This window comes from Schistocerca cancellata, chromosome 10, assembly GCF_023864275.1.
Source record: "Schistocerca cancellata isolate TAMUIC-IGC-003103 chromosome 10, iqSchCanc2.1, whole genome shotgun sequence".
NCBI classification, from domain to species: Eukaryota; Metazoa; Arthropoda; class Insecta; order Orthoptera; family Acrididae; genus Schistocerca; species Schistocerca cancellata.
In genome coordinates, this window is record NC_064635.1 from 156,969,811 (window position 1) to 156,996,159 (window position 26,349).

Genomic DNA, 26,349 nt, shown 5'->3' on the forward strand with positions numbered 1-26,349 from the left:
CTGCCTGCAGAGACCGAGCAGCCACACTAGTTGGGCGGCCTAAGCCGTAGGCGAAATGTGCTCACTCGCTTGGGTGCGACGTCAAGCTCTAAATAAGGCTGTCACTAGCGTGAGCGTCGTGTAAAGTCGGAAAAGTCGTCTGCATGGGTGAGTGCAATGTTTGGGGAGCGTTTCGTAGTTTGCGCAGTGCAATGGAGACGCGGAAACTTGTTGTGGCCCAGTCTTTTTCAGTTGGACGACAAGAGTGGTACACAGTAGTAAAGTGCGAGGCAGTGAGTTGGCATCAACAGTCGAGTGCACAATGGGGCTTCAGATGTGCTTGTTACCTCAGGCGCTGTGTGATTGTCGACAAGGAGTGAAAACGGAGCAATTTGTGACTGTCCTTACAATTTAAGACGTTAAATACAGACGGAATTTGTAGTCGTAATACCAGAGCATCGAAACTACTTGGAACTCTTGTGCATATGAACGTGATCGCGCCTTTGTACACTGGTCCCTTCGCCCCTATAAACCAACCAACCATCATGTCCGCGCACATCAGAGTAGCAAAGGATGGAAAACAGCGCAGCTTTGTTGCGCTTCGGGGCGTAGCTCAGTTGGTAGAGCGTTCGCTTTGCATGTGAAAGGTCCCGGGTTCAAGCCCCGGCGCCTCCATGTTTTGTGGACAGTGCATGGTAAGTGTTGGTCGGCGAGCCTAAAGACACGCAAGATGTTGCAAAGCCAGCGTCACAGACTCATATGATGTATACTGACGTAAGGAGAGCAAGACGTGAATGTGAGGACCGGCTGTTGTCGAGGTGTCATCGAGTGCAAATCTGTCTTAGGTATAACGGCCTAACCTCAATGCAGTCTAGAGTGTGGACAAGACGTTCGTCTTACTCAGAGCGGTGGCCGAACGCTATTTTCGACGTTGTGCGTGCCACTTTAATTTTGGCCAACTACGATTCGATACAGAATGCAGGAAACCTGAAAGACACCCTCACGGACACATTGAGAGTAGTGTTTGTCTGCGGAATAATGGGAGTGCAAGGGTCTGTGATATTGATATGGTTGTATGTAGCACTATCCGTCATCAGGGGGCGTAGCTCAGATGGTAGAGCGCTCGCTTAGCATGCGAGAGGTACTGGGATCGATACCCAGCGTCTCCAGAATTTTTAACACACCAACATGCGCACACTGCCATGCAAGTGAAATAATTCACAGCCAGCGAATGTGTCTAGGCAGATGCGAGCGAACGATTAGCAGCCACAATTGGCAAGCGTGCTGTTACGCGCAGGAAGCACCCTCCTCCCAGCCCTATACTTAATTTAGAACCAGTACAAGTCTTCCCTTAACATTCTCAAACCTATGTCGGAAAGATCTGCCTTGCGCCGAGTTCACAAAAATCCCACTGCACATTCCCATTCTTCACGTGCAGCCGGCTGCTACTGGTGTTGCTAGTTGTGACTGCTGATGACAGATGCCGTAGCAATCAATTCATGGAGTGAGTTGTATGTTTTGCGACACTCTGTCTCTGACAAGCAAGCGGAGGTGACATAGGCGCGAACACGGGAAGTTTGCAGCCCCTCGCTGCCTGCAGAGACCGAGCAGCCACACTAGTTGGGCGGCCTAAGCCGTAGGCGAAATGTGCTCACTCGCTTGGGTGCGACGTCAAGCTCTAAATAAGGCTGTCACTAGCGTGAGCGTCGTGTAAAGTCGGAAAAGTCGTCTGCATGGGTGAGTGCAATGTTTGGGGAGCGTTTCGTAGTTTGCGCAGTGCAATGGAGACGCGGAAACTTGTTGTGGCCCAGTCTTTTGCAGTTGGACGACAAGAGTGGTACACAGTAGTAAAGTGCGAGGCAGTGAGTTGGCATCAACAGTCGAGTGCACAATGGGGCTTCAGATGTGCTTGTTACCTCAGGCGCTGTGTGATTGTCGACAAGGAGTGAAAACGGAGCAATTTGTGACTGTCCTTTCAATTTAAGACGTTAAATACAGACGGAATTTGTAGTCGTAATACCAGAGCATCGAAACTACTTGGAACTCTTGTGCATATGAACGTGATCGCGCCTTTGTACACTGGTCCCTTCGCCCCTATAAACCAACCAACCATCATGTCCGCGCACATCAGAGTAGCAAAGGATGGAAAACAGCGCAGCTTTGTTGCGCTTGGGGGCGTAGCTCAGTTGGTAGAGCGTTCGCTTTGCATGTGAAAGGTCCCGGGTTCAAGCCCCGGCGCCTCCATGTTTTGTGGACAGTGCATGGTAAGTGTTGGTCGCGGCGAGCCTAAAGACACGCAAGATGTTGCAAAGCCAGCGTCACAGACTCATATGATGTATACTGACGTAAGGAGAGCAAGACGTGAATGTGAGGACCGGCTGTTGTCGAGGTGTCATCGAGTGCAAATCTGTCTTAGGTATAACGGCCTAACCTCAATGCAGTCTAGAGTGTGGACAAGACGTTCGTCTTACTCAGAGCGGTGGCCGAACGCTATTTTCGACGTTGTGCGTGCCACTTTAATTTTGGCCAACTACGATTCGATACAGAATGCAGGAAACCTGAAAGACACCCTCACGGACACATTGAGAGTAGTGTTTGTCTGCGGAATAATGGGAGTGCAAGGGTCTGTGATATTGATATGGTTGTATGTAGCACTATCCGTCATCAGGGGGCGTAGCTCAGATGGTAGAGCGCTCGCTTAGCATGCGAGAGGTACTGGGATCGATACCCAGCGTCTCCAGAATTTTTAACACACCAACATGCGCACACTGCCATGCAAGTGAAATAATTCACAGCCAGTGAATGTGTCTAGGCAGATACGAGCGAACGATTAGCAGCCACAATTGGCAAGCGTGCTGTTACGCGCAGGAAGCACCCTCCTCCCAGCCCTATACTTAATTTAGAACCAGTACAAGTCTTCCCTTAACATTCTCAAACCTATGTCGGAAAGATCTGCCTTGCGCCGAGTTCACAAAAATCCCACTGCACATTCCCATTCTTCACGTGCAGCCTGCTGCTACTGGTGTTGCTAGTTGTGACTGCTGATGACAGATGCCGTAGCAATCAATTCATGGAGTGAGTTGTATGTTTTGCGACACTCTGTCTCTGACAAGCAAGCGGAGGTGACATAGGCGCGAACACGGGAAGTTTGCAGCCCCTCGCTGCCTGCAGAGACCGAGCAGCCACACTAGTTGGGCGGCCTAAGCCGTAGGCGAAATGTGCTCACTCGCTTGGGTGCGACGTCAAGCTCTAAATAAGGCTGTCACTAGCGTGAGCGTCGTGTAAAGTCGGAAAAGTCGTCTGCATGGGTGAGTGCAATGTTTGGGGAGCGTTTCGTAGTTTGCGCAGTGCAATGGAGACGCGGAAACTTGTTGTGGCCCAGTCTTTTGCAGTTGGACGACAAGAGTGGTACACAGTAGTAAAGTGCGAGGCAGTGAGTTGGCATCAACAGTCGAGTGCACAATGGGGCTTCAGATGTGCTTGTTACCTCAGGCGCTGTGTGATTGTCGACAAGGAGTGAAAACGGAGCAATTTGTGACTGTCCTTTCAATTTAAGACGTTAAATACAGACGGAATTTGTAGTCGTAATACCAGAGCATCGAAACTACTTGGAACTCTTGTGCATATGAACGTGATCGCGCCTTTGTACACTGGTCCCTTCGCCCCTATAAACCAACCAACCATCATGTCCGCGCACATCAGAGTAGCAAAGGATGGAAAACAGCGCAGCTTTGTTGCGCTTGGGGGCGTAGCTCAGTTGGTAGAGCGTTCGCTTTGCATGTGAAAGGTCCCGGGTTCAAGCCCCGGCGCCTCCATGTTTTGTGGACAGTGCATGGTAAGTGTTGGTCGCGGCGAGCCTAAAGACACGCAAGATGTTGCAAAGCCAGCGTCACAGACTCATATGATGTATACTGACGTAAGGAGAGCAAGACGTGAATGTGAGGACCGGCTGTTGTCGAGGTGTCATCGAGTGCAAATCTGTCTTAGGTATAACGGCCTAACCTCAATGCAGTCTAGAGTGTGGACAAGACGTTCGTCTTACTCAGAGCGGTGGCCGAACGCTATTTTCGACGTTGTGCGTGCCACTTTAATTTTGGCCAACTACGATTCGATACAGAATGCAGGAAACCTGAAAGACACCCTCACGGACACATTGAGAGTAGTGTTTGTCTGCGGAATAATGGGAGTGCAAGGGTCTGTGATATTGATATGGTTGTATGTAGCACTATCCGTCATCAGGGGGCGTAGCTCAGATGGTAGAGCGCTCGCTTAGCATGCGAGAGGTACTGGGATCGATACCCAGCGTCTCCAGAATTTTTAACACACCAACATGCGCACACTGCCATGCAAGTGAAATAATTCACAGCCAGCGAATGTGTCTAGGCAGATACGAGCGAACGATTAGCAGCCACAATTGGCAAGCGTGCTGTTACGCGCAGGAAGCACCCTCCTCCCAGCCCTATACTTAATTTAGAACCAGTACAAGTCTTCCCTTAACATTCTCAAACCTATGTCGGAAAGATCTGCCTTGCGCCGAGTTCACAAAAATCCCACTGCACATTCCCATTCTTCACGTGCAGCCGGCTGCTACTGGTGTTGCTAGTTGTGACTGCTGATGACAGATGCCGTAGCAATCAATTCATGGAGTGAGTTGTATGTTTTGCGACACTCTGTCTCTGACAAGCAAGCGGAGGTGACATAGGCGCGAACACGGGAAGTTTGCAGCCCCTCGCTGCCTGCAGAGACCGAGCAGCCACACTAGTTGGGCGGCCTAAGCCGTAGGCGAAATGTGCTCACTCGCTTGGGTGCGACGTCAAGCTCTAAATAAGGCTGTCACTAGCGTGAGCGTTGCGTGAGCGTCGTGTAAAGTCGGAAAAGTCGTCTGCATGGGTGAGTGCAATGTTTGGGGAGCGTTTCGTAGTTTGCGCAGTGCAATGGAGACGCGGAAACTTGTTGTGGCCCAGTCTTTTGCAGTTGGACGACAAGAGTGGTACACAGTAGTAAAGTGCGAGGCAGTGAGTTGGCATCAACAGTCGAGTGCACAATGGGGCTTCAGATGTGCTTGTTACCTCAGGCGCTGTGTGATTGTCGACAAGGAGTGAAAACGGAGCAATTTGTGACTGTCCTTTCAATTTAAGACGTTAAATACAGACGGAATTTGTAGTCGTAATACCAGAGCATCGAAACTACTTGGAACTCTTGTGCATATGAACGTGATCGCGCCTTTGTACACTGGTCCCTTCGCCCCTATAAACCAACCAACCATCATGTCCGCGCACATCAGAGTAGCAAAGGATGGAAAACAGCGCAGCTTTGTTGCGCTTGGGGGCGTAGCTCAGTTGGTAGAGCGTTCGCTTTGCATGTGAAAGGTCCCGGGTTCAAGCCCCGGCGCCTCCATGTTTTGTGGACAGTGCATGGTAAGTGTTGGTCGCGGCGAGCCTAAAGACACGCAAGATGTTGCAAAGCCAGCGTCACAGACTCATATGATGTATACTGACGTAAGGAGAGCAAGACGTGAATGTGAGGACCGGCTGTTGTCGAGGTGTCATCGAGTGCAAATCTGTCTTAGGTATAACGGCCTAACCTCAATGCAGTCTAGAGTGTGGACAAGACGTTCGTCTTACTCAGAGCGGTGGCCGAACGCTATTTTCGACGTTGTGCGTGCCACTTTAATTTTGGCCAACTACGATTCGATACAGAATGCAGGAAACCTGAAAGACACCCTCACGGACACATTGAGAGTAGTGTTTGTCTGCGGAATAATGGGAGTGCAAGGGTCTGTGATATTGATATGGTTGTATGTAGCACTATCCGTCATCAGGGGGCGTAGCTCAGATGGTAGAGCGCTCGCTTAGCATGCGAGAGGTACTGGGATCGATACCCAGCGTCTCCAGAATTTTTAACACACCAACATGCGCACACTGCCATGCAAGTGAAATAATTCACAGCCAGCGAATGTGTCTAGGCAGATACGAGCGAACGATTAGCAGCCACAATTGGCAAGCGTGCTGTTACGCGCAGGAAGCACCCTCCTCCCAGCCCTATACTTAATTTAGAACCAGTACAAGTCTTCCCTTAACATTCTCAAACCTATGTCGGAAAGATCTGCCTTGCGCCGAGTTCACAAAAATCCCACTGCACATTCCCATTCTTCACGTGCAGCCGGCTGCTACTGGTGTTGCTAGTTGTGACTGCTGATGACAGATGCCGTAGCAATCAATTCATGGAGTGAGTTGTATGTTTTGCGACACTCTGTCTCTGACAAGCAAGCGGAGGTGACATAGGCGCGAACACGGGAAGTTTGCAGCCCCTCGCTGCCTGCAGAGACCGAGCAGCCACACTAGTTGGGCGGCCTAAGCCGTAGGCGAAATGTGCTCACTCGCTTGGGTGCGACGTCAAGCTCTAAATAAGGCTGTCACTAGCGTGAGCGTTGCGTGAGCGTCGTGTAAAGTCGGAAAAGTCGTCTGCATGGGTGAGTGCAATGTTTGGGGAGCGTTTCGTAGTTTGCGCAGTGCAATGGAGACGCGGAAACTTGTTGTGGCCCAGTCTTTTGCAGTTGGACGACAAGAGTGGTACACAGTAGTAAAGTGCGAGGCAGTGAGTTGGCATCAACAGTCGAGTGCACAATGGGGCTTCAGATGTGCTTGTTACCTCAGGCGCTGTGTGATTGTCGACAAGGAGTGAAAACGGAGCAATTTGTGACTGTCCTTTCAATTTAAGACGTTAAATACAGACGGAATTTGTAGTCGTAATACCAGAGCATCGAAACTACTTGGAACTCTTGTGCATATGAACGTGATCGCGCCTTTGTACACTGGTCCCTTCGCCCCTATAAACCAACCAACCATCATGTCCGCGCACATCAGAGTAGCAAAGGATGGAAAACAGCGCAGCTTTGTTGCGCTTGGGGGCGTAGCTCAGTTGGTAGAGCGTTCGCTTTGCATGTGAAAGGTCCCGGGTTCAAGCCCCGGCGCCTCCATGTTTTGTGGACAGTGCATGGTAAGTGTTGGTCGCGGCGAGCCTAAAGACACGCAAGATGTTGCAAAGCCAGCGTCACAGACTCATATGATGTATACTGACGTAAGGAGAGCAAGACGTGAATGTGAGGACCGGCTGTTGTCGAGGTGTCATCGAGTGCAAATCTGTCTTAGGTATAACGGCCTAACCTCAATGCAGTCTAGAGTGTGGACAAGACGTTCGTCTTACTCAGAGCGGTGGCCGAACGCTATTTTCGACGTTGTGCGTGCCACTTTAATTTTGGCCAACTACGATTCGATACAGAATGCAGGAAACCTGAAAGACACCCTCACGGACACATTGAGAGTAGTGTTTGTCTGCGGAATAATGGGAGTGCAAGGGTCTGTGATATTGATATGGTTGTATGTAGCACTATCCGTCATCAGGGGGCGTAGCTCAGATGGTAGAGCGCTCGCTTAGCATGCGAGAGGTACTGGGATCGATACCCAGCGTCTCCAGAATTTTTAACACACCAACATGCGCACACTGCCATGCAAGTGAAATAATTCACAGCCAGCGAATGTGTCTAGGCAGATACGAGCGAACGATTAGCAGCCACAATTGGCAAGCGTGCTGTTACGCGCAGGAAGCACCCTCCTCCCAGCCCTATACTTAATTTAGAACCAGTACAAGTCTTCCCTTAATATTCTCAAACCTATGTCGGAAAGATCTGCCTTGCGCCGAGTTCACAAAAATCCCACTGCACATTCCCATTCTTCACGTGCAGCCGGCTGCTACTGGTGTTGCTAGTTGTGACTGCTGATGACAGATGCCGTAGCAATCAATTCATGGAGTGAGTTGTATGTTTTGCGACACTCTGTCTCTGACAAGCAAGCGGAGGTGACATAGGCGCGAACACGGGAAGTTTGCAGCCCCTCGCTGCCTGCAGAGACCGAGCAGCCACACTAGTTGGGCGGCCTAAGCCGTAGGCGAAATGTGCTCACTCGCTTGGGTGCGACGTCAAGCTCTAAATAAGGCTGTCACTAGCGTGAGCGTCGTGTAAAGTCGGAAAAGTCGTCTGCATGGGTGAGTGCAATGTTTGGGGAGCGTTTCGTAGTTTGCGCAGTGCAATGGAGACGCGGAAACTTGTTGTGGCCCAGTCTTTTGCAGTTGGACGACAAGAGTGGTACACAGTAGTAAAGTGCGAGGCAGTGAGTTGGCATCAACAGTCGAGTGCACAATGGGGCTTCAGATGTGCTTGTTACCTCAGGCGCTGTGTGATTGTCGACAAGGAGTGAAAACGGAGCAATTTGTGACTGTCCTTTCAATTTAAGACGTTAAATACAGACGGAATTTGTAGTCGTAATACCAGAGCATCGAAACTACTTGGAACTCTTGTGCATATGAACGTGATCGCGCCTTTGTACACTGGTCCCTTCGCCCCTATAAACCAACCAACCATCATGTCCGCGCACATCAGAGTAGCAAAGGATGGAAAACAGCGCAGCTTTGTTGCGCTTGGGGGCGTAGCTCAGTTGGTAGAGCGTTCGCTTTGCATGTGAAAGGTCCCGGGTTCAAGCCCCGGCGCCTCCATGTTTTGTGGACAGTGCATGGTAAGTGTTGGTCGCGGCGAGCCTAAAGACACGCAAGATGTTGCAAAGCCAGCGTCACAGACTCATATGATGTATACTGACGTAAGGAGAGCAAGACGTGAATGTGAGGACCGGCTGTTGTCGAGGTGTCATCGAGTGCAAATCTGTCTTAGGTATAACGGCCTAACCTCAATGCAGTCTAGAGTGTGGACAAGACGTTCGTCTTACTCAGAGCGGTGGCCGAACGCTATTTTCGACGTTGTGCGTGCCACTTTAATTTTGGCCAACTACGATTCGATACAGAATGCAGGAAACCTGAAAGACACCCTCACGGACACATTGAGAGTAGTGTTTGTCTGCGGAATAATGGGAGTGCAGGGGTCTGTGATATTGATATGGTTGTATGTAGCACTATCCGTCATCAGGGGGCGTAGCTCAGATGGTAGAGCGCTCGCTTAGCATGCGAGAGGTACTGGGATCGATACCCAGCGTCTCCAGAATTTTTAACACACCAACATGCGCACACTGCCATGCAAGTGAAATAATTCACAGCCAGCGAATGTGTCTAGGCAGATGCGAGCGAACGATTAGCAGCCACAATTGGCAAGCGTGCTGTTACGCGCAGGAAGCACCCTCCTCCCAGCCCTATACTTAATTTAGAACCAGTACAAGTCTTCCCTTAACATTCTCAAACCTATGTCGGAAAGATCTGCCTTGCGCCGAGTTCACAAAAATCCCACTGCACATTCCCATTCTTCACGTGCAGCCGGCTGCTACTGGTGTTGCTAGTTGTGACTGCTGATGACAGATGCCGTAGCAATCAATTCATGGAGTGAGTTGTATGTTTTGCGACACTCTGTCTCTGACAAGCAAGCGGAGGTGACATAGGCGCGAACACGGGAAGTTTGCAGCCCCTCGCTGCCTGCAGAGACCGAGCAGCCACACTAGTTGGGCGGCCTAAGCCGTAGGCGAAATGTGCTCACTCGCTTGGGTGCGACGTCAAGCTCTAAATAAGGCTGTCACTAGCGTGAGCGTTGCGTGAGCGTCGTGTAAAGTCGGAAAAGTCGTCTGCATGGGTGAGTGCAATGTTTGGGGAGCGTTTCGTAGTTTGCGCAGTGCAATGGAGACGCGGAAACTTGTTGTGGCCCAGTCTTTTGCAGTTGGACGACAAGAGTGGTACACAGTAGTAAAGTGCGAGGCAGTGAGTTGGCATCAACAGTCGAGTGCACAATGGGGCTTCAGATGTGCTTGTTACCTCAGGCGCTGTGTGATTGTCGACAAGGAGTGAAAACGGAGCAATTTGTGACTGTCCTTTCAATTTAAGACGTTAAATACAGACGGAATTTGTAGTCGTAATACCAGAGCATCGAAACTACTTGGAACTCTTGTGCATATGAACGTGATCGCGCCTTTGTACACTGGTCCCTTCGCCCCTATAAACCAACCAACCATCATGTCCGCGCACATCAGAGTAGCAAAGGATGGAAAACAGCGCAGCTTTGTTGCGCTTGGGGGCGTAGCTCAGTTGGTAGAGCGTTCGCTTTGCATGTGAAAGGTCCCGGGTTCAAGCCCCGGCGCCTCCATGTTTTGTGGACAGTGCATGGTAAGTGTTGGTCGCGGCGAGCCTAAAGACACGCAAGATGTTGCAAAGCCAGCGTCACAGACTCATATGATGTATACTGACGTAAGGAGAGCAAGACGTGAATGTGAGGACCGGCTGTTGTCGAGGTGTCATCGAGTGCAAATCTGTCTTAGGTATAACGGCCTAACCTCAATGCAGTCTAGAGTGTGGACAAGACGTTCGTCTTACTCAGAGCGGTGGCCGAACGCTATTTTCGACGTTGTGCGTGCCACTTTAATTTTGGCCAACTACGATTCGATACAGAATGCAGGAAACCTGAAAGACACCCTCACGGACACATTGAGAGTAGTGTTTGTCTGCGGAATAATGGGAGTGCAAGGGTCTGTGATATTGATATGGTTGTATGTAGCACTATCCGTCATCAGGGGGCGTAGCTCAGATGGTAGAGCGCTCGCTTAGCATGCGAGAGGTACTGGGATCGATACCCAGCGTCTCCAGAATTTTTAACACACCAACATGCGCACACTGCCATGCAAGTGAAATAATTCACAGCCAGCGAATGTGTCTAGGCAGATGCGAGCGAACGATTAGCAGCCACAATTGGCAAGCGTGCTGTTACGCGCAGGAAGCACCCTCCTCCCAGCCCTATACTTAATTTAGAACCAGTACAAGTCTTCCCTTAACATTCTCAAACCTATGTCGGAAAGATCTGCCTTGCGCCGAGTTCACAAAAATCCCACTGCACATTCCCATTCTTCACGTGCAGCCGGCTGCTACTGGTGTTGCTAGTTGTGACTGCTGATGACAGATGCCGTAGCAATCAATTCATGGAGTGAGTTGTATGTTTTGCGACACTCTGTCTCTGACAAGCAAGCGGAGGTGACATAGGCGCGAACACGGGAAGTTTGCAGCCCCTCGCTGCCTGCAGAGACCGAGCAGCCACACTAGTTGGGCGGCCTAAGCCGTAGGCGAAATGTGCTCACTCGCTTGGGTGCGACGTCAAGCTCTAAATAAGGCTGTCACTAGCGTGAGCGTCGTGTAAAGTCGGAAAAGTCGTCTGCATGGGTGAGTGCAATGTTTGGGGAGCGTTTCGTAGTTTGCGCAGTGCAATGGAGACGCGGAAACTTGTTGTGGCCCAGTCTTTTGCAGTTGGACGACAAGAGTGGTACACAGTAGTAAAGTGCGAGGCAGTGAGTTGGCATCAACAGTCGAGTGCACAATGGGGCTTCAGATGTGCTTGTTACCTCAGGCGCTGTGTGATTGTCGACAAGGAGTGAAAACGGAGCAATTTGTGACTGTCCTTTCAATTTAAGACGTTAAATACAGACGGAATTTGTAGTCGTAATACCAGAGCATCGAAACTACTTGGAACTCTTGTGCATATGAACGTGATCGCGCCTTTGTACACTGGTCCCTTCGCCCCTATAAACCAACCAACCATCATGTCCGCGCACATCAGAGTAGCAAAGGATGGAAAACAGCGCAGCTTTGTTGCGCTTGGGGGCGTAGCTCAGTTGGTAGAGCGTTCGCTTTGCATGTGAAAGGTCCCGGGTTCAAGCCCCGGCGCCTCCATGTTTTGTGGACAGTGCATGGTAAGTGTTGGTCGCGGCGAGCCTAAAGACACGCAAGATGTTGCAAAGCCAGCGTCACAGACTCATATGATGTATACTGACGTAAGGAGAGCAAGACGTGAATGTGAGGACCGGCTGTTGTCGAGGTGTCATCGAGTGCAAATCTGTCTTAGGTATAACGGCCTAACCTCAATGCAGTCTAGAGTGTGGACAAGACGTTCGTCTTACTCAGAGCGGTGGCCGAACGCTATTTTCGACGTTGTGCGTGCCACTTTAATTTTGGCCAACTACGATTCGATACAGAATGCAGGAAACCTGAAAGACACCCTCACGGACACATTGAGAGTAGTGTTTGTCTGCGGAATAATGGGAGTGCAAGGGTCTGTGATATTGATATGGTTGTATGTAGCACTATCCGTCATCAGGGGGCGTAGCTCAGATGGTAGAGCGCTCGCTTAGCATGCGAGAGGTACTGGGATCGATACCCAGCGTCTCCAGAATTTTTAACACACCAACATGCGCACACTGCCATGCAAGTGAAATAATTCACAGCCAGCGAATGTGTCTAGGCAGATGCGAGCGAACGATTAGCAGCCACAATTGGCAAGCGTGCTGTTACGCGCAGGAAGCACCCTCCTCCCAGCCCTATACTTAATTTAGAACCAGTACAAGTCTTCCCTTAACATTCTCAAACCTATGTCGGAAAGATCTGCCTTGCGCCGAGTTCACAAAAATCCCACTGCACATTCCCATTCTTCACGTGCAGCCGGCTGCTACTGGTGTTTCTAGTTGTGACTGCTGATGACAGATGCCGTAGCAATCAATTCATGGAGTGAGTTGTATGTTTTGCGACACTCTGTCTCTGACAAGCAAGCGGAGGTGACATAGGCGCGAACACGGGAAGTTTGCAGCCCCTCGCTGCCTGCAGAGACCGAGCAGCCACACTAGTTGGGCGGCCTAAGCCGTAGGCGAAATGTGCTCACTCGCTTGGGTGCGACGTCAAGCTCTAAATAAGGCTGTCACTAGCGTGAGCGTCGTGTAAAGTCGGAAAAGTCGTCTGCATGGGTGAGTGCAATGTTTGGGGAGCGTTTCGTAGTTTGCGCAGTGCAATGGAGACGCGGAAACTTGTTGTGGCCCAGTCTTTTGCAGTTGGACGACAAGAGTGGTACACAGTAGTAAAGTGCGAGGCAGTGAGTTGGCATCAACAGTCGAGTGCACAATGGGGCTTCAGATGTGCTTGTTACCTCAGGCGCTGTGTGATTGTCGACAAGGAGTGAAAACGGAGCAATTTGTGACTGTCCTTTCAATTTAAGACGTTAAATACAGACGGAATTTGTAGTCGTAATACCAGAGCATCGAAACTACTTGGAACTCTTGTGCATATGAACGTGATCGCGCCTTTGTACACTGGTCCCTTCGCCCCTATAAACCAACCAACCATCATGTCCGCGCACATCAGAGTAGCAAAGGATGGAAAACAGCGCAGCTTTGTTGAGCTTGGGGGCGTAGCTCAGTTGGTAGAGCGTTCGCTTTGCATGTGAAAGGTCCCGGGTTCAAGCCCCGGCGCCTCCATGTTTTGTGGACAGTGCATGGTAAGTGTTGGTCGCGGCGAGCCTAAAGACACGCAAGATGTTGCAAAGCCAGCGTCACAGACTCATATGATGTATACTGACGTAAGGAGAGCAAGACGTGAATGTGAGGACCGGCTGTTGTCGAGGTGTCATCGAGTGCAAATCTGTCTTAGGTATAACGGCCTAACCTCAATGCAGTCTAGAGTGTGGACAAGACGTTCGTCTTACTCAGAGCGGTGGCCGAACGCTATTTTCGACGTTGTGCGTGCCACTTTAATTTTGGCCAACTACGATTCGATACAGAATGCAGGAAACCTGAAAGACACCCTCACGGACACATTGAGAGTAGTGTTTGTCTGCGGAATAATGGGAGTGCAAGGGTCTGTGATATTGATATGGTTGTATGTAGCACTATCCGTCATCAGGGGGCGTAGCTCAGATGGTAGAGCGCTCGCTTAGCATGCGAGAGGTACTGGGATCGATACCCAGCGTCTCCAGAATTTTTAACACACCAACATGCGCACACTGCCATGCAAGTGAAATAATTCACAGCCAGCGAATGTGTCTAGGCAGATACGAGCGAACGATTAGCAGCCACAATTGGCAAGCGTGCTGTTACGCGCAGGAAGCACCCTCCTCCCAGCCCTATACTTAATTTAGAACCAGTACAAGTCTTCCCTTAACATTCTCAAACCTATGTCGGAAAGATCTGCCTTGCGCCGAGTTCACAAAAATCCCACTGCACATTCCCATTCTTCACGTGCAGCCGGCTGCTACTGGTGTTGCTAGTTGTGACTGCTGATGACAGATGCCGTAGCAATCAATTCATGGAGTGAGTTGTATGTTTTGCGACACTCTGTCTCTGACAAGCAAGCGGAGGTGACATAGGCGCGAACACGGGAAGTTTGCAGCCCCTCGCTGCCTGCAGAGACCGAGCAGCCACACTAGTTGGGCGGCCTAAGCCGTAGGCGAAATGTGCTCACTCGCTTGGGTGCGACGTCAAGCTCTAAATAAGGCTGTCACTAGCGTGAGCGTCGTGTAAAGTCGGAAAAGTCGTCTGCATGGGTGAGTGCAATGTTTGGGGAGCGTTTCGTAGTTTGCGCAGTGCAATGGAGACGCGGAAACTTGTTGTGGCCCAGTCTTTTGCAGTTGGACGACAAGAGTGGTACACAGTAGTAAAGTGCGAGGCAGTGAGTTGGCATCAACAGTCGAGTGCACAATGGGGCTTCAGATGTGCTTGTTACCTCAGGCGCTGTGTGATTGTCGACAAGGAGTGAAAACGGAGCAATTTGTGACTGTCCTTTCAATTTAAGACGTTAAATACAGACGGAATTTGTAGTCGTAATACCAGAGCATCGAAACTACTTGGAACTCTTGTGCATATGAACGTGATCGCGCCTTTGTACACTGGTCCCTTCGCCCCTATAAACCAACCAACCATCATGTCCGCGCACATCAGAGTAGCAAAGGATGGAAAACAGCGCAGCTTTGTTGCGCTTGGGGTCGTAGCTCAGTTGGTAGAGCGTTCGCTTTGCATGTGAAAGGTCCCGGGTTCAAGCCCCGGCGCCTCCATGTTTTGTGGACAGTGCATGGTAAGTGTTGGTCGCGGCGAGCCTAAAGACACGCAAGATGTTGCAAAGCCAGCGTCACAGACTCATATGATGTATACTGACGTAAGGAGAGCAAGACGTGAATGTGAGGACCGGCTGTTGTCGAGGTGTCATCGAGTGCAAATCTGTCTTAGGTATAACGGCCTAACCTCAATGCAGTCTAGAGTGTGGACAAGACGTTCGTCTTACTCAGAGCGGTGGCCGAACGCTATTTTCGACGTTGTGCGTGCCACTTTAATTTTGGCCAACTACGATTCGATACAGAATGCAGGAAACCTGAAAGACACCCTCACGGACACATTGAGAGTAGTGTTTGTCTGCGGAATAATGGGAGTGCAAGGGTCTGTGATATTGATATGGTTGTATGTAGCACTATCCGTCATCAGGGGGCGTAGCTCAGATGGTAGAGCGCTCGCTTAGCATGCGAGAGGTACTGGGATCGATACCCAGCGTCTCCAGAATTTTTAACACACCAACATGCGCACACTGCCATGCAAGTGAAATAATTCACAGCCAGCGAATGTGTCTAGGCAGATGCGAGCGAACGATTAGCAGCCACAATTGGCAAGCGTGCTGTTACGCGCAGGAAGCACCCTCCTCCCAGCCCTATACTTAATTTAGAACCAGTACAAGTCTTCCCTTAACATTCTCAAACCTATGTCGGAAAGATCTGCCTTGCGCCGAGTTCACAAAAATCCCACTGCACATTCCCATTCTTCACGTGCAGCCGGCTGCTACTGGTGTTGCTAGTTGTGACTGCTGATGACAGATGCCGTAGCAATCAATTCATGGAGTGAGTTGTATGTTTTGCGACACTCTGTCTCTGACAAGCAAGCGGAGGTGACATAGGCGCGAACACGGGAAGTTTGTAGCCCCTCGCTGCCTGCAGAGACCGAGCAGCCACACTAGTTGGGCGGCCTAAGCCGTAGGCGAAATGTGCTCACTCGCTTGGGTGCGACGTCAAGCTCTAAATAAGGCTGTCACTAGCGTGAGCGTCGTGTAAAGTCGGAAAAGTCGTCTGCATGGGTGAGTGCAATGTTTGGGGAGCGTTTCGTAGTTTGCGCAGTGCAATGGAGACGCGGAAACTTGTTGTGGCCCAGTCTTTTGCAGTTGGACGACAAGAGTGGTACACAGTAGTAAAGTGCGAGGCAGTGAGTTGGCATCAACAGTCGAGTGCACAATGGGGCTTCAGATGTGCTTGTTACCTCAGGCGCTGTGTGATTGTCGACAAGGAGTGAAAACGGAGCAATTTGTGACTGTCCTTTCAATTTAAGACGTTAAATACAGACGGAATTTGTAGTCGTAATACCAGAGCATCGAAACTACTTGGAACTCTTGTGCATATGAACGTGATCGCGCCTTTGTACACTGGTCCCTTCGCCCCTATAAACCAACCAACCATCTTGTCCGCGCACATCAGAGTAGCAAAGGATGGAAAACAGCGCAGCTTTGTTGCGCTTGGGGGCGTAGCTCAGTTGGTAGAGCGTTCGCTTTGCATGTGAAAGGTCCCGGGTTCAAGCCCCGGCGCCTCCGTGTTTTGTGGACAGTGCATGGTAAGTGTTGGTCGCGGCGAGCCTAAAGACACGCAAGATGTTGCAAAGCCAGCGTCACAGACTCATATGATGTATACTGACGTAAGGAGAGCAAGACGTGAATGTGAGGACCGGCTGTTGTCGAGGTGTCATCGAGTGCAAATCTGTCTTAGGTATAACGGCCTAACCTCAATGCAGTCTAGAGTGTGGACAAGACGTTCGTCTTACTCAGAGCGGTGGCCGAACGCTATTTTCGACGTTGTGCGTGCCACTTTAATTTTGGCCAACTACGATTCGATACAGAATGCAGGAAACCTGAAAGACACCCTCACGGACACATTGAGAGTAGTGTTTGTCTGCGGAATAATGGGAGTGCAAGGGTCTGTGATATTGATATGGTTGTATGTAGCACTATCCGTCATGAGGGGGCGTAGCTCAGATGGTAGAGCGCTCGCTTAGCATGCGAGAGGTACTGGGATCGATACCCAGCGTCTCCAGAATTTTTAACACACCAACATGCGCACACTGCCATGCAAGTGAAATAATTCACAGCCAGCGAATGTGTCTAGGCAGATGCGAGCGAACGATTAGCAGCCACAATTGGCAAGCGTGCTGTTACGCGCAGGAAGCACCCTCCTCCCAGCCCTATACTTAATTTAGAACCAGTACAAGTCTTCCCTTAACATTCTCAAACCTATGTCGGAAAGATCTGCCTTGCGCCGAGTTCACAAAAATCCCACTGCACATTCCCATTCTTCACGTGCAGCCGGCTGCTACTGGTGTTGCTAGTTGTGACTGCTGATGACAGATGCCGTAGCAATCAATTCATGGAGTGAGTTGTATGTTTTGCGACACTCTGTCTCTGACAAGCAAGCGGAGGTGACATAGGCGCGAACACGGGAAGTTTGCAGCCCCTCGCTGCCTGCAGAGACCGAGCAGCCACACTAGTTGGGCGGCCTAAGCCGTAGGCGAAATGTGCTCACTCGCTTGGGTGCGACGTCAAGCTCTAAATAAGGCTGTCACTAGCGTGAGCGTCGTGTAAAGTCGGAAAAGTCGTCTGCATGGGTGAGTGCAATGTTTGGGGAGCGTTTCGTAGTTTGCGCAGTGCAATGGAGACGCGGAAACTTGTTGTGGCCCAGTCTTTTGCAGTTGGACGACAAGAGTGGTACACAGTAGTAAAGTGCGAGGCAGTGAGTTGGCATCAACAGTCGAGTGCACAATGGGGCTTCAGATGTGCTTGTTACCTCAGGCGCTGTGTGATTGTCGACAAGGAGTGAAAACGGAGCAATTTGTGACTGTCCTTTCAATTTAAGACGTTAAATACAGACGGAATTTGTAGTCGTAATACCAGAGCATCGAAACTACTTGGAACTCTTGTGCATATGAACGTGATCGCGCCTTTGTACACTGGTCCCTTCGCCCCTATAAACCAACCAACCATCATGTCCGCGCACATCAGAGTAGCAAAGGATGGAAAACAGCGCAGCTTTGTTGCGCTTGGGGGCGTAGCTCAGTTGGTAGAGCGTTCGCTTTGCATGTGAAAGGTCCCGGGTTCAAGCCCCGGCGCCTCCATGTTTTGTGGACAGTGCATGGTAAGTGTTGGTCGCGGCGAGCCTAAAGACACGCAAGATGTTGCAAAGCCAGCGTCACAGACTCATATGATGTATACTGACGTAAGGAGAGCAAGACGTGAATGTGAGGACCGGCTGTTGTCGAGGTGTCATCGAGTGCAAATCTGTCTTAGGTATAACGGCCTAACCTCAATGCAGTCTAGAGTGTGGACAAGACGTTCGTCTTACTCAGAGCGGTGGCCGAACGCTATTTTCGACGTTGTGCGTGCCACTTTAATTGTGGCCAACTTCGATTCGATACAGAATGCAGGAAACCTGAAAGACACCCTCACGGACACATTGAGAGTAGTGTTTGTCTGCGGAATAATGGGAGTGCAAGGGTCTGTGATATTGATATGGTTGTATGTAGCACTATCCGTCATCAGGGAGCGTAGCTCAGATGGTAGAGCGCTCGCTTAGCATGCGAGAGGTACTGGGATCGATACCCAGCGTCTCCAGAATTTTTAACACACCAACATGCGCACACTGCCATGCAAGTGAAATAATTCACAGCCAGCGAATGTGTCTAGGCAGATGCGAGCGAACGATTAGCAGCCACAATTGGCAAGCGTGCTGTTACGCGCAGGAAGCACCCTCCTCCCAGCCCTATACTTAATTTAGAACCAGTACAAGTCTTCCCTTAACATTCTCAAACCTATGTCGGAAAGATCTGCCTTGCGCCGAGTTCACAAAAATCCCACTGCACATTCCCATTCTTCACGTGCAGCCGGCTGCTACTGGTGTTGCTAGTTGTGACTGCTGATGACAGATGCCGTAGCAATCAATTCATGGAGTGAGTTGTATGTTTTGCGACACTCTGTCTCTGACAAGCAAGCGGAGGTGACATAGGCGCGAACACGGGAAGTTTGTAGCCCCTCGCTGCCTGCAGAGACCGAGCAGCCACACTAGTTGGGCGGCCTAAGCCGTAGGCGAAATGTGCTCACTCGCTTGGGTGCGACGTCAAGCTCTAAATAAGGCTGTCACTAGCGTGAGCGTCGTGTAAAGTCGGAAAAGTCGTCTGCATGGGTGAGTGCAATGTTTGGGGAGCGTTTCGTAGTTTGCGCAGTGCAATGGAGACGCGGAAACTTGTTGTGGCCCAGTCTTTTGCAGTTGGACGACAAGAGTGGTACACAGTAGTAAAGTGCGAGGCAGTGAGTTGGCATCAACAGTCGAGTGCACAATGGGGCTTCAGATGTGCTTGTTACCTCAGGCGCTGTGTGATTGTCGACAAGGAGTGAAAACGGAGCAATTTGTGACTGTCCTTTCAATTTAAGACGTTAAATACAGACGGAATTTGTAGTCGTAATACCAGAGCATCGAAACTACTTGGAACTCTTGTGCATATGAACGTGATCGCGCCTTTGTACACTGGTCCCTTCGCCCCTATAAACCAACCAACCATCATGTCCGCGCACATCAGAGTAGCAAAGGATGGAAAACAGCGCAGCTTTGTTGCGCTTGGGGGCGTAGCTCAGTTGGTAGAGCGTTCGCTTTGCATGTGAAAGGTCCCGGGTTCAAGCCCCGGCGCCTCCATGTTTTGTGGACAGTGCATGGTAAGTGTTGGTCGCGGCGAGCCTAAAGACACGCAAGATGTTGCAAAGCCAGCGTCACAGACTCATATGATGTATACTGACGTAAGGAGAGCAAGACGTGAATGTGAGGACCGGCTGTTGTCGAGGTGTCATCGAGTGCAAATCTGTCTTAGGTATAACGGCCTAACCTCAATGCAGTCTAGAGTGTGGACAAGACGTTCGTCTTACTCAGAGCGGTGGCCGAACGCTATTTTCGACGTTGTGCGTGCCACTTTAATTTTGGCCAACTACGATTCGATACAGAATGCAGGAAACCTGAAAGACACCCTCACGGACACATTGAGAGTAGTGTTTGTCTGCGGAATAATGGGAGTGCAAGGGTCTGTGATATTGATATGGTTGTATGTAGCACTATCCGTCATCAGGGGGCGTAGCTCAGATGGTAGAGCGCTCGCTTAGCATGCGAGAGGTACTGGGATCGATACCCAGCGTCTCCAGAATTTTTAACACACCAACATGCGCACACTGCCATGCAAGTGAAATAATTCACAGCCAGCGAATGTGTCTAGGCAGATACGAGCGAACGATTAGCAGCCACAATTGGCAAGCGTGCTGTTACGCGCAGGAAGCACCCTCCTCCCAGCCCTATACTTAATTTAGAACCAGTACAAGTCTTCCCTTAACATTCTCAAACCTATGTCGGAAAGATCTGCCTTGCGCCGAGTTCACAAAAATCCCACTGCACATTCCCATTCTTCACGTGCAGCCGGCTGCTACTGGTGTTGCTAGTTGTGACTGCTGATGACAGATGCCGTAGCAATCAATTCATGGAGTGAGTTGTATGTTTTGCGACACTCTGTCTCTGACAAGCAAGCGGAGGTGACATAGGCGCGAACACGGGAAGTTTGCAGCCCCTCGCTGCCTGCAGAGACCGAGCAGCCACACTAGTTGGGCGGCCTAAGCCGTAGGCGAAATGTGCTCACTCGCTTGGGTGCGACGTCAAGCTCTAAATAAGGCTGTCACTAGCGTGAGCGTCGTGTAAAGTCGGAAAAGTCGTCTGCATGGGTGAGTGCAATGTTTGGGGAGCGTTTCGTAGTTTGCGCAGTGCAATGGAGACGCGGAAACTTGTTGTGGCCCAGTCTTTTGCAGTTGGACGACAAGAGTGGTACACAGTAGTAAAGTGCGAGGCAGTGAGTTGGCATCAACAGTCGAGTGCACAATGGGGCTTCAGATGTGCTTGTTACCTCAGGCGCTGTGTGATTGTCGACAAGGAGTGAAAACGGAGCAATTTGTGACTGTCCTTTCAATTTAAGACGTTAAATACAGACGGAATTTGTAGTCGTAATACCAGAGCATCGAAACTACTTGGAACTCTTGTGCATATGAACGTGATCGCGCCTTTGTACACTGGTCCCTTCGCCCCTATAAACCAACCAACCATCATGTCCGCGCACATCAGAGTAGCAAAGGATGGAAAACAGCGCAGCTTTGTTGCGCTTGGGGGCGTAGCTCAGTTGGTAGAGCGTTCGCTTTGCATGTGAAAGGTCCCGGGTTCAAGCCCCGGCGCCTCCATGTTTTGTGGACAGTGCATGGTAAGTGTTGGTCGCGGCGAGCCTAAAGACACGCAAGATGTTGCAAAGCCAGCGTCACAGACTCATATGATGTATACTGACGTAAGGAGAGCAAGACGTGAATGTGAGGACCGGCTGTTGTCGAGGTGTCATCGAGTGCAAATCTGTCTTAGGTATAACGGCCTAACCTCAATGCAGTCTAGAGTGTGGACAAGACGTTCGTCTTACTCAGAGCGGTGGCCGAACGCTATTTTCGACGTTGTGCGTGCCACTTTAATTTTGGCCAACTACGATTCGATACAGAATGCAGGAAACCTGAAAGACACCCTCACGGACACATTGAGAGTAGTGTTTGTCTGCGGAATAATGGGAGTGCAAGGGTCTGTGATATTGATATGGTTGTATGTAGCACTATCCGTCATCAGGGGGCGTAGCTCAGATGGTAGAGCGCTCGCTTAGCATGCGAGAGGTACTGGGATCGATACCCAGCGTCTCCAGAATTTTTAACACACCAACATGCGCACACTGCCATGCAAGTGAAATAATTCACAGCCAGCGAATGTGTCTAGGCAGATGCGAGCGAACGATTAGCAGCCACAATTGGCAAGCGTGCTGTTACGCGCAGGAAGCACCCTCCTCCCAGCCCTATACTTAATTTAGAACCAGTACAAGTCTTCCCTTAACATTCTCAAACCTATGTCGGAAAGATCTGCCTTGCGCCGAGTTCACAAAAATCCCACTGCACATTCCCATTCTTCACGTGCAGCCGGCTGCTACTGGTGTTGCTAGTTGTGACTGCTGATGACAGATGCCGTAGCAATCAATTCATGGAGTGAGTTGTATGTTTTGCGACACTCTGTCTCTGACAAGCAAGCGGAGGTGACATAGGCGCGAACACGGGAAGTTTGTAGCCCCTCGCTGCCTGCAGAGACCGAGCAGCCACACTAGTTGGGCGGCCTAAGCCGTAGGCGAAATGTGCTCACTCGCTTGGGTGCGACGTCAAGCTCTAAATAAGGCTGTCACTAGCGTGAGCGTCGTGTAAAGTCGGAAAAGTCGTCTGCATGGGTGAGTGCAATGTTTGGGGAGCGTTTCGTAGTTTGCGCAGTGCAATGGAGACGCGGAAACTTGTTGTGGCCCAGTCTTTTGCAGTTGGACGACAAGAGTGGTACACAGTAGTAAAGTGCGAGGCAGTGAGTTGGCATCAACAGTCGAGTGCACAATGGGGCTTCAGATGTGCTTGTTACCTCAGGCGCTGTGTGATTGTCGACAAGGAGTGAAAACGGAGCAATTTGTGACTGTCCTTTCAATTTAAGACGTTAAATACAGACGGAATTTGTAGTCGTAATACCAGAGCATCGAAACTACTTGGAACTCTTGTGCATATGAACGTGATCGCGCCTTTGTACACTGGTCCCTTCGCCCCTATAAACCAACCAACCATCATGTCCGCGCACATCAGAGTAGCAAAGGATGGAAAACAGCGCAGCTTTGTTGCGCTTGGGGGCGTAGCTCAGTTGGTAGAGCGTTCGCTTTGCATGTGAAAGGTCCCGGGTTCAAGCCCCGGCGCCTCCATGTTTTGTGGACAGTGCATGGTAAGTGTTGGTCGCGGCGAGCCTAAAGACACGCAAGATGTTGCAAAGCCAGCGTCACAGACTCATATGATGTATACTGACGTAAGGAGAGCAAGACGTGAATGTGAGGACCGGCTGTTGTCGAGGTGTCATCGAGTGCAAATCTGTCTTAGGTATAACGGCCTAACCTCAATGCAGTCTAGAGTGTGGACAAGACGTTCGTCTTACTCAGAGCGGTGGCCGAACGCTATTTTCGACGTTGTGCGTGCCACTTTAATTTTGGCCAACTACGATTCGATACAGAATGCAGGAAACCTGAAAGACACCCTCACGGACACATTGAGAGTAGTGTTTGTCTGCGGAATAATGGGAGTGCAAGGGTCTGTGATATTGATATGGTTGTATGTAGCACTATCCGTCATCAGGGGGCGTAGCTCAGATGGTAGAGCGCTCGCTTAGCATGCGAGAGGTACTGGGATCGATACCCAGCGTCTCCAGAATTTTTAACACACCAACATGCGCACACTGCCATGCAAGTGAAATAATTCACAGCCAGCGAATGTGTCTAGGCAGATGCGAGCGAAAGATTAGCAGCCACAATTGGCAAGCGTGCTGTTACGCGCAGGAAGCACCCTCCTCCCAGCCCTATACTTAATTTAGAACCAGTACAAGTCTTCCCTTAACATTCTCAAACCTATGTCGGAAAGATCTGCCTTGCGCCGAGTTCACAAAAATCCCATTGCACATTCCCATTCTTCACGTGCAGCCGGCTGCTACTGGTGTTGCTAGTTGTGACTGCTGATGACAGATGCCGTAGCAATCAATTCATGGAGTGAGTTGTATGTTTTGCGACACTCTGTCTCTGACAAGCAAGCGGAGGTGACATAGGCGCGAACACGGGAAGTTTGCAGCCCCTCGCTGCCTGCAGAGACCGAGCAGCCACACTAGTTGGGCGGCCTAAGCCGTAGGCGAAATGTGCTCACTCGCTTGGGTGCGACGTCAAGCTCTAAATAAGGCTGTCACTAGCGTGAGCGTCGTGTAAAGTCGGAAAAGTCGTCTGCATGGGTGAGTGCAATGTTTGGGGAGCGTTTCGTAGTTTGCGCAGTGCAATGGAGACGCGGAAACTTGTTGTGGCCCAGTCTTTTGCAGTTGGACGACAAGAGTGGTACACAGTAGTAAAGTGCGAGGCAGTGAGTTGGCATCAACAGTCGAGTGCACAATGGGGCTTCAGATGTGCTTGTTACCTCAGGCGCTGTGTGATTGTCGACAAGGAGTGAAAACGGAGCAATTTGTGACTGTCCTTTCAATTTAAGACGTTAAATACAGACGGAATTTGTAGTCGTAATACCAGAGCATCGAAACTACTTGGAACTCTTGTGCATATGAACGTGATCGCGCCTTTGTACACTGGTCCCTTCGCCCCTATAAACCAACCAACCATCATGTCCGCGCACATCAGAGTAGCAAAGGATGGAAAACAGCGCAGCTTTGTTGCGCTTGGGGGCGTAGCTCAGTTGGTAGAGCGTTCGCTTTGCATGTGAAAGGTCCCGGGTTCAAGCCCCGGCGCCTCCATGTTTTGTGGACAGTGCATGGTAAGTGTTGGTCGCGGCGAGCCTAAAGACACGCAAGATGTTGCAAAGCCAGCGTCACAGACTCATATGATGTATACTGACGTAAGGAGAGCAAGACGTGAATGTGAGGACCGGCTGTTGTCGAGGTGTCATCGAGTGCAAATCTGTCTTAGGTATAACGGCCTAACCTCAATGCAGTCTAGAGTGTGGACAAGACGTTCGTCTTACTCAGAGCGGTGGCCGAACGCTATTTTCGACGTTGTGCGTGCCACTTTAATTTTGGCCAACTACGATTCGATACAGAATGCAGGAAACCTGAAAGACACCCTCACGGACACATTGAGAGTAGTGTTTGTCTGCGGAATAATGTGAGTGCAAGGGTCTGTGATATTGATATGGTTGTATGTAGCACTATCCATCATCAGGGGGCGTAGCTGATGGTAGAGCGCTCGCTTAGCATGCGAGAAGTACTGGGATCGATACCCAGCGTCTCCAGAATTTTTAACACACCAACATGCGCACACTGCCATGCAAGTGAAATAATTCACAGCCAGCGAATGTGTCTAGGCAGATACGAGCGAACGATTAGCAGCCACAATTGGCAAGCGTGCTGTTACGCGCAGGAAGCACCCTCCTCCCAGCCCTATACTTAATTTAGAACCAGTACAAGTCTTCCCTTAACATTCTCAAACCTATGTCGGAAAGATCTGCCTTGCGCCGAGTTCACAAAAATCCCACTGCACATTCCCATTCTTCACGTGCAGCCGGCTGCTACTGGTGTTGCTAGTTGTGACTGCTGATGACAGATGCCGTAGCAATCAATTCATGGAGTGAGTTGTATGTTTTGCGACACTCTGTCTCTGACAAGCAAGCGGAGGTGACATAGGCGCGAACACGGGAAGTTTGCAGCCCCTCGCTGCCTGCAGAGACCGAGCAGCCACACTAGTTGGGCGGCCTAAGCCGTAGGCGAAATGTGCTCACTCGCTTGGGTGCGACGTCAAGCTCTAAATAAGGCTGTCACTAGCGTGAGCGTCGTGTAAAGTCGGAAAAGTCGTCTGCATGGGTGAGTGCAATGTTTGGGGAGCGTTTCGTAGTTTGCGCAGTGCAATGGAGACGCGGAAACTTGTTGTGGCCCAGTCTTTTGCAGTTGGACGACAAGAGTGGTACACAGTAGTAAAGTGCGAGGCAGTGAGTTGGCATCAACAGTCGAGTGCACAATGGGGCTTCAGATGTGCTTGTTACCTCAGGCGCTGTGTGATTGTCGACAAGGAGTGAAAACGGAGCAATTTGTGACTGTCCTTTCAATTTAAGACGTTAAATACAGACGGAATTTGTAGTCGTAATACCAGAGCATCGAAACTACTTGGAACTCTTGTGCATATGAACGTGATCGCGCCTTTGTACACTGGTCCCTTCGCCCCTATAAACCAACCAACCATCATGTCCGCGCACATCAGAGTAGCAAAGGATGGAAAACAGCGCAGCTTTGTTGCGCTTGGAGGCGTAGCTCAGTTGGTAGAGCGTTCGCTTTGCATGTGAAAGGTCCCGGGTTCAAGCCCCGGCGCCTCCATGTTTTGTGGACAGTGCATGGTAAGTGTTGGTCGCGGCGAGCCTAAAGACACGCAAGATGTTGCAAAGCCAGCGTCACAGACTCATATGATGTATACTGACGTAAGGAGAGCAAGACGTGAATGTGAGGACCGGCTGTTGTCGAGGTGTCATCGAGTGCAAATCTGTCTTAGGTATAACGGCCTAACCTCAATGCAGTCTAGAGTGTGGACAAGACGTTCGTCTTACTCAGAGCGGTGGCCGAACGCTATTTTCGACGTTGTGCGTGCCACTTTAATTTTGGCCAACTACGATTCGATACAGAATGCAGGAAACCTGAAAGACACCCTCACGGACACATTGAGAGTAGTGTTTGTCTGCGGAATAATGGGAGTGCAAGGGTCTGTGATATTGATATGGTTGTATGTAGCACTATCCGTCATCAGGGGGCGTAGCTGATGGTAGAGCGCTCGCTTAGCATGCGAGAAGTACTGGGATCGATACCCAGCGTCTCCAGAATTTTTAACACACCAACATGCGCACACTGCCATG

At 50.4% G+C, this 26,349-nt stretch overlaps 31 non-coding genes across 31 annotated transcripts; all 31 read left to right on the forward strand.

Annotated features, from left to right (window-relative positions):
• The first annotated feature begins 1,075 nt into the window (after nucleotides 1–1,075).
• On the forward strand, nucleotides 1,076–1,148 carry Trnaa-agc (transfer RNA alanine (anticodon AGC)). The gene has a single exon. It is a non-coding gene; the product is annotated as a tRNA-Ala (tRNA).
• A 1,002-nt stretch (nucleotides 1,149–2,150) lies between these two features.
• Trnaa-ugc (transfer RNA alanine (anticodon UGC)) lies at nucleotides 2,151–2,223 on the forward strand. Its single transcript has one exon. It is a non-coding gene; the product is annotated as a tRNA-Ala (tRNA).
• A 423-nt stretch (nucleotides 2,224–2,646) lies between these two features.
• Trnaa-agc (transfer RNA alanine (anticodon AGC)) lies at nucleotides 2,647–2,719 on the forward strand. Its single transcript has one exon. It is a non-coding gene; the product is annotated as a tRNA-Ala (tRNA).
• A 1,002-nt stretch (nucleotides 2,720–3,721) lies between these two features.
• Nucleotides 3,722–3,794, forward strand: Trnaa-ugc (transfer RNA alanine (anticodon UGC)). The gene has a single exon. It is a non-coding gene; the product is annotated as a tRNA-Ala (tRNA).
• A 423-nt stretch (nucleotides 3,795–4,217) lies between these two features.
• Trnaa-agc (transfer RNA alanine (anticodon AGC)) lies at nucleotides 4,218–4,290 on the forward strand. The gene has a single exon. It is a non-coding gene; the product is annotated as a tRNA-Ala (tRNA).
• A 1,013-nt stretch (nucleotides 4,291–5,303) lies between these two features.
• On the forward strand, nucleotides 5,304–5,376 carry Trnaa-ugc (transfer RNA alanine (anticodon UGC)). Its single transcript has one exon. It is a non-coding gene; the product is annotated as a tRNA-Ala (tRNA).
• Nucleotides 5,377–5,799: 423 nt separating this feature from the next.
• Nucleotides 5,800–5,872, forward strand: Trnaa-agc (transfer RNA alanine (anticodon AGC)). Its single transcript has one exon. It is a non-coding gene; the product is annotated as a tRNA-Ala (tRNA).
• Nucleotides 5,873–6,885: 1,013 nt separating this feature from the next.
• Trnaa-ugc (transfer RNA alanine (anticodon UGC)) lies at nucleotides 6,886–6,958 on the forward strand. Its single transcript has one exon. It is a non-coding gene; the product is annotated as a tRNA-Ala (tRNA).
• Nucleotides 6,959–7,381: 423 nt separating this feature from the next.
• On the forward strand, nucleotides 7,382–7,454 carry Trnaa-agc (transfer RNA alanine (anticodon AGC)). The gene has a single exon. It is a non-coding gene; the product is annotated as a tRNA-Ala (tRNA).
• A 1,002-nt stretch (nucleotides 7,455–8,456) lies between these two features.
• On the forward strand, nucleotides 8,457–8,529 carry Trnaa-ugc (transfer RNA alanine (anticodon UGC)). The gene has a single exon. It is a non-coding gene; the product is annotated as a tRNA-Ala (tRNA).
• A 423-nt stretch (nucleotides 8,530–8,952) lies between these two features.
• On the forward strand, nucleotides 8,953–9,025 carry Trnaa-agc (transfer RNA alanine (anticodon AGC)). Its single transcript has one exon. It is a non-coding gene; the product is annotated as a tRNA-Ala (tRNA).
• Nucleotides 9,026–10,038: 1,013 nt separating this feature from the next.
• Nucleotides 10,039–10,111, forward strand: Trnaa-ugc (transfer RNA alanine (anticodon UGC)). Its single transcript has one exon. It is a non-coding gene; the product is annotated as a tRNA-Ala (tRNA).
• A 423-nt stretch (nucleotides 10,112–10,534) lies between these two features.
• Nucleotides 10,535–10,607, forward strand: Trnaa-agc (transfer RNA alanine (anticodon AGC)). Its single transcript has one exon. It is a non-coding gene; the product is annotated as a tRNA-Ala (tRNA).
• A 1,002-nt stretch (nucleotides 10,608–11,609) lies between these two features.
• On the forward strand, nucleotides 11,610–11,682 carry Trnaa-ugc (transfer RNA alanine (anticodon UGC)). Its single transcript has one exon. It is a non-coding gene; the product is annotated as a tRNA-Ala (tRNA).
• A 423-nt stretch (nucleotides 11,683–12,105) lies between these two features.
• Nucleotides 12,106–12,178, forward strand: Trnaa-agc (transfer RNA alanine (anticodon AGC)). Its single transcript has one exon. It is a non-coding gene; the product is annotated as a tRNA-Ala (tRNA).
• Nucleotides 12,179–13,180: 1,002 nt separating this feature from the next.
• On the forward strand, nucleotides 13,181–13,253 carry Trnaa-ugc (transfer RNA alanine (anticodon UGC)). The gene has a single exon. It is a non-coding gene; the product is annotated as a tRNA-Ala (tRNA).
• A 423-nt stretch (nucleotides 13,254–13,676) lies between these two features.
• On the forward strand, nucleotides 13,677–13,749 carry Trnaa-agc (transfer RNA alanine (anticodon AGC)). Its single transcript has one exon. It is a non-coding gene; the product is annotated as a tRNA-Ala (tRNA).
• Nucleotides 13,750–14,751: 1,002 nt separating this feature from the next.
• Trnaa-ugc (transfer RNA alanine (anticodon UGC)) lies at nucleotides 14,752–14,824 on the forward strand. Its single transcript has one exon. It is a non-coding gene; the product is annotated as a tRNA-Ala (tRNA).
• A 423-nt stretch (nucleotides 14,825–15,247) lies between these two features.
• On the forward strand, nucleotides 15,248–15,320 carry Trnaa-agc (transfer RNA alanine (anticodon AGC)). The gene has a single exon. It is a non-coding gene; the product is annotated as a tRNA-Ala (tRNA).
• Nucleotides 15,321–16,322: 1,002 nt separating this feature from the next.
• Trnaa-ugc (transfer RNA alanine (anticodon UGC)) lies at nucleotides 16,323–16,395 on the forward strand. The gene has a single exon. It is a non-coding gene; the product is annotated as a tRNA-Ala (tRNA).
• Nucleotides 16,396–16,818: 423 nt separating this feature from the next.
• Nucleotides 16,819–16,891, forward strand: Trnaa-agc (transfer RNA alanine (anticodon AGC)). The gene has a single exon. It is a non-coding gene; the product is annotated as a tRNA-Ala (tRNA).
• A 1,002-nt stretch (nucleotides 16,892–17,893) lies between these two features.
• On the forward strand, nucleotides 17,894–17,966 carry Trnaa-ugc (transfer RNA alanine (anticodon UGC)). Its single transcript has one exon. It is a non-coding gene; the product is annotated as a tRNA-Ala (tRNA).
• Nucleotides 17,967–18,389: 423 nt separating this feature from the next.
• Nucleotides 18,390–18,462, forward strand: Trnaa-agc (transfer RNA alanine (anticodon AGC)). Its single transcript has one exon. It is a non-coding gene; the product is annotated as a tRNA-Ala (tRNA).
• Nucleotides 18,463–19,464: 1,002 nt separating this feature from the next.
• Nucleotides 19,465–19,537, forward strand: Trnaa-ugc (transfer RNA alanine (anticodon UGC)). The gene has a single exon. It is a non-coding gene; the product is annotated as a tRNA-Ala (tRNA).
• Nucleotides 19,538–19,960: 423 nt separating this feature from the next.
• Trnaa-agc (transfer RNA alanine (anticodon AGC)) lies at nucleotides 19,961–20,033 on the forward strand. Its single transcript has one exon. It is a non-coding gene; the product is annotated as a tRNA-Ala (tRNA).
• A 1,002-nt stretch (nucleotides 20,034–21,035) lies between these two features.
• On the forward strand, nucleotides 21,036–21,108 carry Trnaa-ugc (transfer RNA alanine (anticodon UGC)). Its single transcript has one exon. It is a non-coding gene; the product is annotated as a tRNA-Ala (tRNA).
• A 423-nt stretch (nucleotides 21,109–21,531) lies between these two features.
• On the forward strand, nucleotides 21,532–21,604 carry Trnaa-agc (transfer RNA alanine (anticodon AGC)). The gene has a single exon. It is a non-coding gene; the product is annotated as a tRNA-Ala (tRNA).
• A 1,002-nt stretch (nucleotides 21,605–22,606) lies between these two features.
• Trnaa-ugc (transfer RNA alanine (anticodon UGC)) lies at nucleotides 22,607–22,679 on the forward strand. The gene has a single exon. It is a non-coding gene; the product is annotated as a tRNA-Ala (tRNA).
• Nucleotides 22,680–23,102: 423 nt separating this feature from the next.
• Nucleotides 23,103–23,175, forward strand: Trnaa-agc (transfer RNA alanine (anticodon AGC)). Its single transcript has one exon. It is a non-coding gene; the product is annotated as a tRNA-Ala (tRNA).
• Nucleotides 23,176–24,177: 1,002 nt separating this feature from the next.
• On the forward strand, nucleotides 24,178–24,250 carry Trnaa-ugc (transfer RNA alanine (anticodon UGC)). The gene has a single exon. It is a non-coding gene; the product is annotated as a tRNA-Ala (tRNA).
• Nucleotides 24,251–25,746: 1,496 nt separating this feature from the next.
• On the forward strand, nucleotides 25,747–25,819 carry Trnaa-ugc (transfer RNA alanine (anticodon UGC)). The gene has a single exon. It is a non-coding gene; the product is annotated as a tRNA-Ala (tRNA).
• The last annotated feature ends 530 nt before the right edge of the window (nucleotides 25,820–26,349 follow it).